The following is a 13,246-nucleotide window of genomic DNA, read 5'->3' on the forward strand; positions in this document are numbered from 1 at the left end:
ATTATTGCCGGGATCAGCCGCACGTGCAAGGAAGGATATAGGACAAGAATCTAATCGAAGAGAAGCAATTTACCAAATGAGGCTCCATAGTTGGCAAAATAGGCTCGTTGTAAGCGAGGTTGAACTCGATGGTTGTCTCTTTAAACTGCTTAAGTGGTCATTCATGTGTTTGGGCTTAATTTGGGAGGACGTTTAAGCTTCGCTTTTAAGAGTGGAACGCGATAGCATTCAAAGATCCCTGATTGCTTCTCGTGGTTCCCGACGACTGCAGCTTATGCAACCGTAATGGTTACTGGCAAACACTGGCGGCGAACGCTATGCACGTAGGCGAGCTTTCTGGTGGAAACGTGGCCTCTTGCGCGGGCCAATCCCGGAGATAGGGCACAACCGCGCCAAAGAAATTATATCATTTTCAGGTTTCCGTATTTGTTTCGCGCTTAAAATATTTCCGTCTGAGAAGATTTAACATAAAAAGCATGCACTGTGGGTGTTTTGTTTTATGACATTTGTTTGTGGATTGTCATTCTCAAAATTCCGAGGAATAGCTTTGCCAAGAATGCAAGACAAGGTATGAGCAACATTAATTATAGAATGGTGTGGCATACCTAAACGTGGTAGGGGATAATTTTCTCGGCCGCGGGCGCCAATACCGATGCCGACGCCGGATTTTCTGTGACACGGGGCCCTAAACGCTATCGCGTTAAAACTTACCGGACAATGCTGACATATTCTACTGTCTAGAGCTAGCCATCATCAAAATTGGTGCTGGGCTTTGTCGAGTGTTCGTTTCGTGATGTGTGCGTATGTATTTCTGTTCGTACGTCAGTCAAACGAATACCCGCCGTGGTTGCTCAGTGGCTATGATGTTATGCTGCTGAGCACGAGGTCGCGGGATTGAATCCCGGCCACGGCGGCCACATTTCGATGGGGGCGAAATGCAAAAACACCCGTGTACTTAGATTTAGGTGCACGTTAAAATATCCCGGGTGGTCCAAATTTCCGGAGTCCCCCCCTACGGCGTGCCTCATAATCAGATCGTGGTGTTGGCACGTAAAACCCCAAAATTTAATTTTTCATTTTTCAGTCAAACGAAAAAATCATCTCGCTGAAAACTGACCTTTTTCAATGTTATACGTTTTGTGTAATGCCTAAAGACGTTGCGCTTAAATAACTGAGCATCTAACAACGATATGCATTCCATCGCATTTGCATGCACATCTGCTTTACAAAGCTCGAATTGATGGCGACCAGTAGGTTAATCGAATTAGACTAATGTCCTTAACAATGCACATGAAATACAATATGCTCGCTAAAACAATCTGGCCACTCTTCTGCTGGCAGGTACATAATTTCGCACAACACGTAATTGAAGCATATTTCTTTCGCCAGGAACTTCTCTGTTGGCGACGCCACCCGTTTTATTCTTGAAGCAGCGATGTGATTATCAATCTATGCGTTACCATCTATACTGTTGCGTTTTCAGGCGCCGAAAATAGTGCCATACAAGCCGCCTGTCATCCCTATCAATTTTCCATAAAGCAACGCACACTTCAAGGTGGGGCCGTAATGTGTTGTGTGTAGAGTTGTGTGTAGTTCACAAACTATTCCGAAAAGCTGGAAGATGAACGGCAAGAACACTTGATGGGAGCGTAAATCATATCAAGTATCCACCCCTGTCTCGTGCGTTATTGAGTTCCGGACAAATAGTGGTCGAGACAAAATCTAACGTGTTCAGTTTCTTCGACATTAAATTTCATTTGCCACTCACTGCACCACTGCGAAAGTGCCGCCAAGACGGATTGCAATATTATTGTGCAATATTGTTTGTTATTTCTTTGTATATTGCGCAATCGTGAGCGGAAAGATGTATGGATGACTTCATGTTGCTCTATATATCAGTTATATAGATTAAAAACAACAAAGGTCTTAACACCGACCCTTGAGGGACTCCCGACTTGGCTCGTGTGTGGCTAGATACGAAGTGTTCTATTTTAACTACCTGAAGTCTATCACTTAGAAAGCCCTTAATCAACGTAAACATATGGCATCTAGCTGTAAGTTATGCAGTTACTTTAGGAGACGGAGTGGGGGAATATTATCAAATGCTTTTGAGAAATTGATGAAACTTGCATCGATGAAGTATCAACTATGAATGGAGTTAAGTAGACCGGTTACCACCTCGAACAATTCGGTGTTACAGAATCGTTTTTTTTTTCTTAAAGCCGTGTTGATTATTAATAAGTAGGTTATTTTTATTCATGAGACATCGAGTGCATATTGCCGCGCCTGTACTCTGATGAAGAGGAGGAATATGCGAGCAGGCACGCGCGTTTCGATCAAGGCGCGGTGAAGAAGAAGAAGTCGCGGCAGCGCGCTGTATTAAAAAGGCGACCTCCTGCTATTCCTCTTGATCAGGGCTGTGCGACCTCTGTTTCTGACGTTGCGACACTGGTGGAGGTGCTGGAGCCTTGAACCTCATGCGTTCAACCCCTATAAGGACTCGTACACCCAGTCCGGAAGCTCCACTTCTCGTCACGACTCCAGTCCATCGATTCAGTCGGCGCCTGCTCGGCCTGAGCCCGGAATTCCCTCCCGTAATAACACCAACAGGAACATGCACCGCTCGAATTCACATCGGTGATTCCAGCTTCGTTGCCACTTTCGTCATTATCCCCGACTGCTGCAGAGACCTCATCTTAGGGATGGATTTTCTGCGCAATCACGGCGCCGTCATAAACATTCCGGGCCGTATGGTGACGTTCTCTGCAAGCCCCTATGCCGACACCACTCATGACGGGAAACATGAGCGTCTGCGACTCGCCGACGATGTGACCATTCAACCGCGCTCCTGCCGCCTTGTATCTGTCTCGTGCCGGAAGCCCTACCATGGGGATGTGATCGCGGAGCAAATTGTTGCACTATTGCTAACCCACGGCATTTCGATTGCTAGAGGCCTACTCGACATGACTCGTGGGCAAGCGGAAGTCCTTCTGACGAACTTCAGCGACGAACGCCGTCACATTCAAAAGGGCACCGCAATTGCCTACTGCGACGAAGTCATTCAAGTAAAAGATTGTTTGGCTTTACAACGTCAAGAAACGACCGTTCCGGCCTCGACACATTTGTCTTTCGACGTCAGCTCCACCCTGTCGCCTTCTGAGGGACAGCGCCTCTTGGAGCTGATACACCAGTTCGAAGATTGCTTTTCGACTACGTCAAAAGTGAAACAAACACCGCTGACCAAGCACCGTATAATCACGGATGATACCACGAGGCCGATTCGACAAAACCCTACCGTGTAGCTCCAAAGGAACGTGAAGAGATTCAAAAGCAAGTGACCAAGATGCTCGAGGATGACGTGATCCAGCCTTCGAACAGTCCCTGGGCTTCACCCGTGGTCTTGGTCAAAAAGAAAGACGGCAGCTTGCGCTTCTGCATCGATTACCGCAAATTAAACCAAGTCACGAAGAAAGACGTCTACCCGCTGCCACGCATAGACGATTCGCTGGACAGGCTGCGGCATGCACGTTATTTTTCATCAATGGACCTACGAAGCGGGTATTGGCAGATAGAGGTCGATGAGAGAGATCGTGAGAAAACGGCCTTCGTGACCCCCGACGGTCTTTACGAATTTAAGGTACTTCCTTTCGGTGTGTGCTCAGCGCCAGCCACTTTTCAGCGTTTAATGGACACCGTACTATCAGGCCTGAAGTGGCAAACTTGCTTGGTCTATTTAGACGACGTCATAGTGTTCTCGGCTACATTCGAGGAGCAGCTAAGCCGGTTACTCACTGTTCTTCAAGCCATACGCTCAGCTGGCCTGACGTTAAAGCCCGAGAAATGTCATTTTGGCTTCAGTGAACTGTGCTTCCTCGGCCACGTCGTCAGTCACGAGGGTGTACGACCAGACCCAGATAAAATAGACGCTGTGGCAAAGTTCCCCACACCACCCGACAAGAAGGCAGTGAGGCGCTTCCTGGGGCTGTGCGCCTATTACCGGCGGTTCATTGCGAACTTCTCTCGTATTGCTGCCCCGTTAACACGCCTTACACGAGACGATGTTCCCTTTCTGTGGGGTGAAAATGAGCAAATAGCATTTGACGAACTACGCCAGCGCCTGCAAACGCCTCCAGTTCTTGCGCACTTTGACCTGGAAGCCCCTACAGAACTTCACACCGATGCGAGCAATGTTGGTCTGGGGGCCGTACTGGTGCAGTGGCAAGACGGCTTCGAAAAAGTAATCGCTTACGCCAGTCGAACACTCTCTCGTACGGAGGAAAACTACTCGACTACCGAGAATGAATGCCTCGCCGTGGTGTGGGCGGTTACCAAATTTCGCCCATATTTGTACGGCCGTTCATTCAAGGTTGTCAGCGATCATCATTCTCTTTGTTGGTTGACTAACTTGAAAGATCCATCTGGCCGTTTGGCGCGCTGGAGTCTTAGGCTTCAGGAGTTCGACATGACCATCATTTACAAATCAGGGAAAAGGCACACCGACGCCGACTGCCTTTCGCGGTCACCCGTAGAGCCCGCAGGTACCGATGACGCGGACGTTGACGCTGCATTTTTGGGAGTCGTCGACGCCGTCACCATTTCACAGGAGCAGCGCCACGACCCAGAGCTGCTCCCACTCATTAATTTCTTGGAAGGCCGAAGTACAGACGTCCCGCGACTCTATGCCAGGGGACTGCCGTCGTTTTGTCTGCGAAATGATGTTCTCTATGAAAAGAACTTTTCTGCCAGCGGCAGCACGTACCTGCTTGTCGTACCGATATCACTTCGCAAAGAAATACTAACAGCATGCCACAATGAAGCCACCTCAGGTCATCTAGGCTACACGAGAACACTGTCCCGACTCCGACGCAAGTACTATTGGCCAAAGCTACCCGCTGCTGTGAAACATCATGTACAAACATGCGCCGACTGCCAAAGACGCAAAGCACCTCCCGGCAAGCCTGCAGGTCTCTTACATCCAGTCGAGGTACCAGGACAGCCTTTCACCCAAGTTGGAATGGATTTCCTGGGCCCATTTCCAACTTCTACAGCCGGCAACAAATGGATCATTGTCGCAACCGATTACCTGACGCGCTACGCGGAGACTAAAGCTACGCAGCGGGGCACAGCAGCCGAAGCGGCTCATTTTTTCATCGAGAACGTCGTCCTTCGGCACGGTGCCCCAAAAGTAGTCATCACAGACAGGGGAACTGCCTTCACTGCAGAACTTCTTGACTCGGTTCTCACACTAAGTGGTACAAACCACCGGAAAACAACCGCATATCACCCCCAGACCAACGGACTGACCGAGCGGCTTAATAAGACCCTCGCAGACATGCTATGCATGTACGTCGACGTGGAACACAAGAACTGGGATCAGATTTTGCCTTACGTAACTTTCGCATACAATACCGCTCGACAAGAAACTACTCGAATGACGCCCTTCAGCTTGGTCCACGGTCGCGAAGCCACGACGACGTTGGATGCCATGCTGCCTCACGAGTGTGACGACATACCTAACGACGTTGTCGAATTTACTCAGCGCGCCGAAGAAGCTAGACAGCTTGCCCGCGTACGTATCTGCTATCAGCAAGGCCAAGATGCAAAACGGTACGATCTTCGACACAGGTCCGTTCTCTACACTCCCGGCGATAAAGTATGGGTTTGGATACCCATACGCCGTCGTGGACTTTCTGAAAAATTGCTAAGACGGTACTTTGGGCCATACAGGGTGATTCGGCGCCTGAGCGACGTGACCTACGAGGTCGTTCCTGACAGTGACAGTAACTCCAGTCGCCGCAAGCACTTACCCGAAGTGGTGCATGTGGTGCGGATGAAGCCGTATCTGTCGAACTAAGTTTCGCTTCTTCTTTTCTGCTGTTTTTTTGTGGTTTTGTTTTGCGTGTCTTACTCTGTGCCATTTGTACGCCGCCCTCATATGCTTAAGTTACGCATCGGGACGATGCTTCCTTCGGAGGGAAGCAAATGCCGCGCCTGTACTCTGATGAAGAGGAGGAATATGCGAGCAGGCACGCGCGTTTCGATCAAGGCGCGGTGAAGAAGAAGTCGCGGCAGCGCGCTGTATTAAAAAGGCGACCTCCTGCTATTCCTCTTGATCAGGGCTGTGCGACCTCTGTTTCTGACGTTGCGACAATATGATCTAATAGCTTGCAGCTAATAAAAGTTGGAGAAATGGGACTGTAATTGTTAGCTAAGCACTTAAGTGTCTCCAGATATAATGACAGGAATCACATGTGCAATCTTCAAGTCCTCTGGAAGACACCCAGTGTGTAGCTGCTGTTGGAATATTAGTGAAAAAAGGCAATATTATTTATCTGACGTTAGTTTTAAATGTTTTGCGCTAATTCCATCTAGTCCAGGGCAAGTCTTGATCGGAAGCCCCTTTGTTTATTGAGATTCGTGAAAAATTGTGTTTATTCACTGGAGCCCTGGAAGCGTCATTGCTTGTATTGGCAGCTCGTCTGAGAAAACCGGAGCGAAATGGCGATTAAGATTTCCAAAATTTTCCTATATTGACTGTACAGTACGTTACCATCGTCACCTCTGAGTTGTGCGATGGTTAGCTTTGGGTTTATTTCTCGCCAAACTTCTTCGGGGTGGGTTTTCATCATGTTAGGCAGAGTGCAGTTAAAATATTTATTTTTATCGTCTTGGATTGGTGGCCTCGGTTAACCTTGACAAATTTTTGTAGTTATCCCGATTCAAGCCGGAATTCGATCTACAAGCTTTTCTAAAGGCACATTTTTCTTGTTAAATCTTATCTTCCCCTGCCGCCTGAACCAAGGGTCATCTCGATTTGATGCGAGTGTTAACTTTTGTACGCAGCAATCTTCCATTTCTTTCAGGCCGTCCATAAATAAACACCATCTGTTTAACGAATTGGTTGGCGAATCGAGCAGGAATTCAGCCTTAAAAGCCACCAACATAGAGTTAATCTTGTGAATGTCTGCACGGGCATAGATGAGTATTATTTTTATTTCTGTTGTTTTTTTGAGCGCGGTATCTCGAGTGTGCAGTGAACGACTCAGTGACCACTTAGTTCTTCAAGAACGAGGGCACTTTGTGCATTCAGAGTGGTTCGTAAATTTAAGATTTAGAATGCCTTTTTACCCATATCGATTCTCTTACCAATGGGGAAACGTTTCGTCTATCGTATGAGGAAAAAGAAGGCATTCCTGGCGATTTCTGTTACCTATAAAAGAAGGTGTCAACCATTCTCTTGCTGGGTAATTAAAATGACCAGCCGGAACGAAAACGGCACTCGGAAACTCATTCGTAATCTTCTCGACAACATCGTTGAAATGATATACGAGATCAGGCTGGCTATCAGAAGGCCAACAGCACGCAGCAATAACGCAGTGCACATGACAATGACCTGCAACAATCCAGACTACGTCAGGCGGCGAGTAGGTGGGTATAAGACATGGTTGGAATTCATGTTTTACAACGATTCTCACGCCACCTCCACGCGATACATTTCGGTCTTTGCGAATTCATTTCATTCTTTCTCGTCTTACGTTATTTATGCCGCGATGTGTCATTCTACACCTTATTTTGCTTCCCGGAAATAGAGCTATTGAAATTTTTCTCCTAAAGTCTCATCGGCCCAGGCAACTAAGCGCTTCCTTGGTGAATACCTACCTTCATACGGCGGTAATACGTCCACTGTACTGTCACTTAGTTTCATGCAGTGCTAAATTGCTCGCTGACGGCCACGTTGTGCCACGCAGTACCTCAAGCGAGTTGGCTACTGCCCCGAAGAGGACCCGCTGATCTTCAAGCTCACTGGGCGCGAGATGCTGGCGCTGATTGCGCGGCTGCGCGGCCTAGCGCCACACGTGATGCACAAGGAGATTCACTACATTCTGCACCAGGTCGGCCTCATGCGCCACTCCAAGCACTTGACCGTCGACTACGGGTCAGTATATGCGGGACCGGTGACTAATGTCCTCCTCTTTACCGCTACGCTAAAAGGGGCTCTGCAACCTTTCGTTCTCGCCCCTTGCATGTTTTCGTGATTTGTTGGCCTTTCTGTAGCTTCAAAAGTTTATTAATCAGCTTTATACAATCAGTCAATCAGTCGGTCTTTTTTTTTTGCGAAAGCTCAGGACGGGAAGACATAAGCAGTGTCAAACCACTGCTTGATGGGGCTCAAGCCTGTACATGTTTAGGTTGAGCGCAGTCACAGTAATTAAGAAGCCACCAAGATCATATTTGCACAGGCACACATGTGAACGTAAGAAGTCGCTGCACAAGTAATCAAGAGAGGATGTAGCCAAGGTGTGCTAGCATAAACCACATAAGTTCCCACAAAATCAAATATAAAGTCTTTCATTCTCTCTATTTGGGAAAAAGTACCATGAGAATATGTACGTACAGCTGATTTCGCAACACATATTCGAAGCAATAGAAAGCGACGTGGCGCGCAAACGTTCGAGAAGTGCTGTCTTCAAAAACTGGGGCAAGGTTGACTTCAGAGCTCGCGAATTTAATAGTGCGGGAAACACTGCATCGAGAGCTCGTCTGGAGGGTACTACAGTGGGGTACAATTAATGTTATAAGGCAGCGGCATTTGCCCCTCAAAGGCAGATGCACATGAGCCTCCACCAATGGGCGCGCACTCTGGACCGACGTCATGAGCCGGATGGCCGGTTACCCCACCGACAGAAAACATGGCAGCCTGCGCTTCGAACTGGGCCTAATGGCGTCAGCGGGACTACTTCTTTAGTCGTGGAAGCAATCGGCTGCTGCGCTTCGGTCATCAGGGCGGAGCTTATCCTGCCTTGTTGTACCTGACTCACAAATACTCCGCTTTTCCGTTGTGATCCTGGTGTAAGGCACAGCAGAGGAGGAGGGCAGTGGTCGACGAGTGAATCTTTATCAAAGGATAAAGAAAAGTTTTGTATAGGTTTACTCCATGAAATAATGAGAGAACGTGTCTGGCCAACTCAACCACGCGTGATTTATTCGCAGCCGTCCGATAGCGTGTACCGCCTTTTGTCGAGTTCGTTCTACACGTCACGCCAGCACGTGCCCCGAGCAGAGGGCTTCACGCAAACACTGCTGACACCGGCGAAAAAAAAAATTTTAAGCTGACTCGGAAGCTGCCACTGGTGAAACTATTTGAAAGGTTCGATGGAGAAGGCTTCTGACTGAGCGGCGAATTTAGAAAAAGAAACATGCTGAAAGCTTCACTATAAATGGCTGGGCATAACGCGAGCCTTGTCTGCTGGACGGCACCCTACGTCCCGGATTTTCCAAAAGAAGACGGGAACCGGTATATAATTGCAACTTAGGCCAACAAAGCAAACACTACGGAACAACCCAGAATTCGCTAGCGTTCGCGTTTACCTCTCTCCACGTGTGGGCGAAAGCGCTCGCAATGCGTCATGAGCGCCCAGCGCACTCCTCACTTTTGTGTCCTCCGCAGCACTTGCTACTCTCACGGCGACTGCAGTAAGCTCTCGCCTTTGATAATTTACTGCAGTGGCGGGTGTTATTTTCGCGTAACTAGCACTTCCCCCAAGTTTCTCTCTTGGAGGGACAGTGAATAGCATATTTTAATGCGAAAGAATTATATGGCTCATGAGGGTCAAAAATCCAGCGTTGGCGTGACACGACGATCAAGGGTCCAAGTGAGCCACGATGGTTCAATTGAGTCAATCGAAGCAGTTGATGACGTCAATTAAGGCAAACGTAATTAGGGCAGGTTTAATTAAGGTCGAGTTCATTACGGCACTCAATCCCACTATCATAGGTGGAAGTCGAACCCACTACCGTTGGTGTTAATTAAGGCCAAGTTAATCAAGGCACAGTTAATTAAGATATAGCTAATTAAGGCACTCGAACCCACGACCTTTGGTGGGTTACGAGAATGCAGCCAACCTATAGTGTTGTTCAATGCCCTCTTGAGCAGCTGAGAGCATTTTTACTATGAGCTTAGGTAATTATTTAGCAATAAATAATTACCACCTTTTAAAGTATTGTTTTAAATACGAAATCTGCAGTAGAAACGTTGTAGACCTTATTGACAAATATTCCGGGAATTTCTTTCGTGCTGACAACACAAATGCTGTGATTTTATTTTTCCGAGTTGAAATAATGTGTGCCGAGATTTGAAAAAGTACCACGCGACTAGGCATGTGCGTGTAGTGCTACGAACGATTGCTCGATGCTGTGCGCGAACTGAAGGTATGAATAAGCCAAAAAGCAAAAATTAAAGGCAACGGTCCCACCCGTCTTCTCCGACTCATTTAGCCATTCGCCGCCAAAACCCCATCGCCCTTTACGCTGTGTGTCAGCAGCAAATATGCGTTATTAATCGTATATGCCGTGGTTCCATCTGCTTCAGTGCTTCAACAAACAAGATATCTACGCAAACGTGGTAGCCATGGTCATTCTATTCTGTCATCTCCATTCATTGCTCGAGGCCTGTTCATGCCCTCCGTCGGCTTCATTCGCTCGTAGCATGCTTTAGGGCACTAATATTGCTGCGAGTAAGCGCCTAGTCACGTAGTACATCATTTTTAAATCTCGCTCACGTTATTTGAAGCCCGAAAAAATTAAAACCACAGCAGCTATGGTCATGGAAAGAAATTATCTTGTTATTTCTCGATGGGCTCTACAACTTCTTCATTAAAGATACTGGGCTTGAAACAATACTTTAAAAGTTGGTTAATTATTTATTGGTAAAGAATCACGTAAGCTCACAGAAAAAAAATCCTCTTGAGTTACTCAAGAGCATAGTGAATGATACTAAATTGGGTGGAACCTCGTAACGTGCAAGTGGATTTTTTTTTTTTTTTTGAGGTTTGGCACGAGTTAGCTGACACACCGTGAATATACTGCGATATATATGTGGTTCTTAGGGCGACATTGTATCCGGTGTACGTGAGATATATGTGGCCACTATCAGGAAAGAAGCGACAGAGAATGCTAACACTGGAATCTACCATTGCCTGCTGGCTCAGTGGGTATGGCGGTCCACTGCTGTGCACGAGGCCCCGGGTTCGACTTCCGGTCGAGGCGGCCTCATTTACAGACGAGAAGGAATGCATATTACTCTCGTGCACAGAGAACTCTGTACACGAAACTCGGTACTCGAGATTTGGCATCCTTTGAGAACGACCACTGGTGACCAAAATCAATTCAGAACCCTCCACTATGACTTCTCCCCTAACCCTCATGTTGCTCTGTAGGGTGGCAAAAGAAAAAAGAAAGAACATTACGTGCGGGCATTGTCCATAACAATTATACTCTCTGGACGCAAGTCCAGAGTGTACAACGCATTGTTTCATTGTATGCTGAACGCGTCATTGAGTCGACGCACGTGATTTACGACGGATGCGGTGAAAAACGCGCTGCGTCAAAAAATTATGGAGCAGTAGCAGTGTCGACAACCCTAGCGAAATATTAGTCAGGATTTAGGGGAATTTGAGAGTGGCTACTCAACGCAATATGGCGCGCCGACAGTATCTTTATGTGGGTATACCTTGATCCATACATTTGTTGGCCGATATTGATAAAGCGTTTTCACAAAAAAATAAAATACCATTTCTAGATCCGACAGAGCGGGATGTACTTTCACAAGAGGTATTTTGTTTCATCTTTCGGCAGAGCTTGCGTGTTGTTCAAATAAATGCCGTCAAAAGCATGACAGCTTGAATTGCGACACCTTATCAGCTTAAGCGCAATGGCCCCACAATCTAATGCTCCAAAGCAAGTTCAGAAAAAGAAAAGAGGCTGGTAAATTTTTCATCATTTCTGGTCGCAAATCGCGGGGCGGTAGTGACAAAAGCGCTCACGCACTCAACATATAAACAGGGAGATGTAAAGAAAAACATTTACTGCAGCACGATGTGACATCAAGGAAAGAAAATACATTTAAGCGGCCTGTTTCCAGAGTAGCGCGCACTGTCACTATCACTGCGCCGAGCCTGCACAATTTTGCGACGCGTTTTCATAATAACAGGAACAATCCCGCTTCAGAGCGAAGTTGTTTAGGATGAATGACTTATAAGCCGTTAATAATCACGCAGCAGTTCCAACAAGGCGAAGAAGACGGGTCCGCCTCTACACATATTCACACGTCGTCCTTGCTTTGTTCGCGCCGTTTTGCAATGACCAGTGCGTTCAGGTCAAAGGTCCCCACGCGGCACAGATGCGCTGCATCAACAAGACGCCGTAGAAAAGTGGTTGCATCATGCTAATTTTGATATAAAAATGTACGCTTAATGTTCGAAAAGAGTTTGCGACAGAGACTGCTCCAAAGTGACATCGCAGCTTACAGTGTGGCACGAGTGCACAATAGTGTCAGCTAAATTTCAAGAGCGATCACACGCTCCAAAGTTTAAAGCGCTCTCAGTTTTGATGACAGATGAAACGCGCTGCGCTGGAAGAGCAAACACGTAAATCACGTGAACCGCAATAAGATCCGGCTGGAAAATGTCCCCTGCGCTTCGCGAGCAGAATACCACACAAACCTTGGTGTCTGATTGGCAGAGAGTAGATTGACGGGTGGTCTTATGGCTCATCGTTTGACGTAATTGGATTAACGCCACTAAAATAACACAGTGACTGTGAGCGACACCATAGCGGAGGGTTCGAGATTGCGCTTTGAAAGTTTTTCTCTTTTTTTAACGAGCATCCAAGTTTAAGAACCCAAGCTTCCTGATTTTTTTTTCATTCCGCCGTCAGCCACTTGCAGCTGCCATGACACGCAGATGAACCTGTAAACTGATTCTCAGCAGCGTAACTTCTTCCAGACTGCAGACTGAGCCACCATGGCTTTTGTCTCATGGTTTGTAAGTTAGATAGCAAAGGGAAGTTCACAGCACTGCCAGGAGGGTAGATGCCGACAAACTGCGTGCTCCTTTGTTATGTGCATGTAGCTCCTCTTCGCAGCGAACACTACTGACGTGGACAGTGACAACTTATCGAAATTTCCGCATATCCGTGGCAATACATATGTTATTGGGTTTTCTGTCCAGCCGTATACTGGACAATAGTTTTCTTTCATAGCGCATTGCACATTTGACACGAAGCATAGATTGCACCGCATGGCTCGGCTGATGTCGTGCGCACCTTCTTGCGCTGGGTGTTGCGACGCCTATTGGATGGACCCGTTAATTGTGAATCAAGTAGCGCCTTTACGCGCTGACTCGGTGGTCTCCCTATAGGCTGACTTAAGTTTACCTAATTGGGCATAAAAGGCAATATTCTCCTGGTA

The 13,246-nt window shown here is 47.3% G+C and overlaps 1 protein-coding gene across 1 annotated transcript in view; it reads left to right on the forward strand.

Moving 5' to 3' along the window:
• LOC119440063 (retinal-specific phospholipid-transporting ATPase ABCA4) overlaps positions 1 to 13,246 on the forward strand; it is a 177,129-nt gene that overhangs the window by 58,027 nt on the left and 105,856 nt on the right. The window lies entirely within an intron of this gene.

This window comes from Dermacentor silvarum, chromosome 2 (assembly GCF_013339745.2).
Source record: "Dermacentor silvarum isolate Dsil-2018 chromosome 2, BIME_Dsil_1.4, whole genome shotgun sequence".
Taxonomy (NCBI): Eukaryota; Metazoa; Arthropoda; class Arachnida; order Ixodida; family Ixodidae; genus Dermacentor; species Dermacentor silvarum.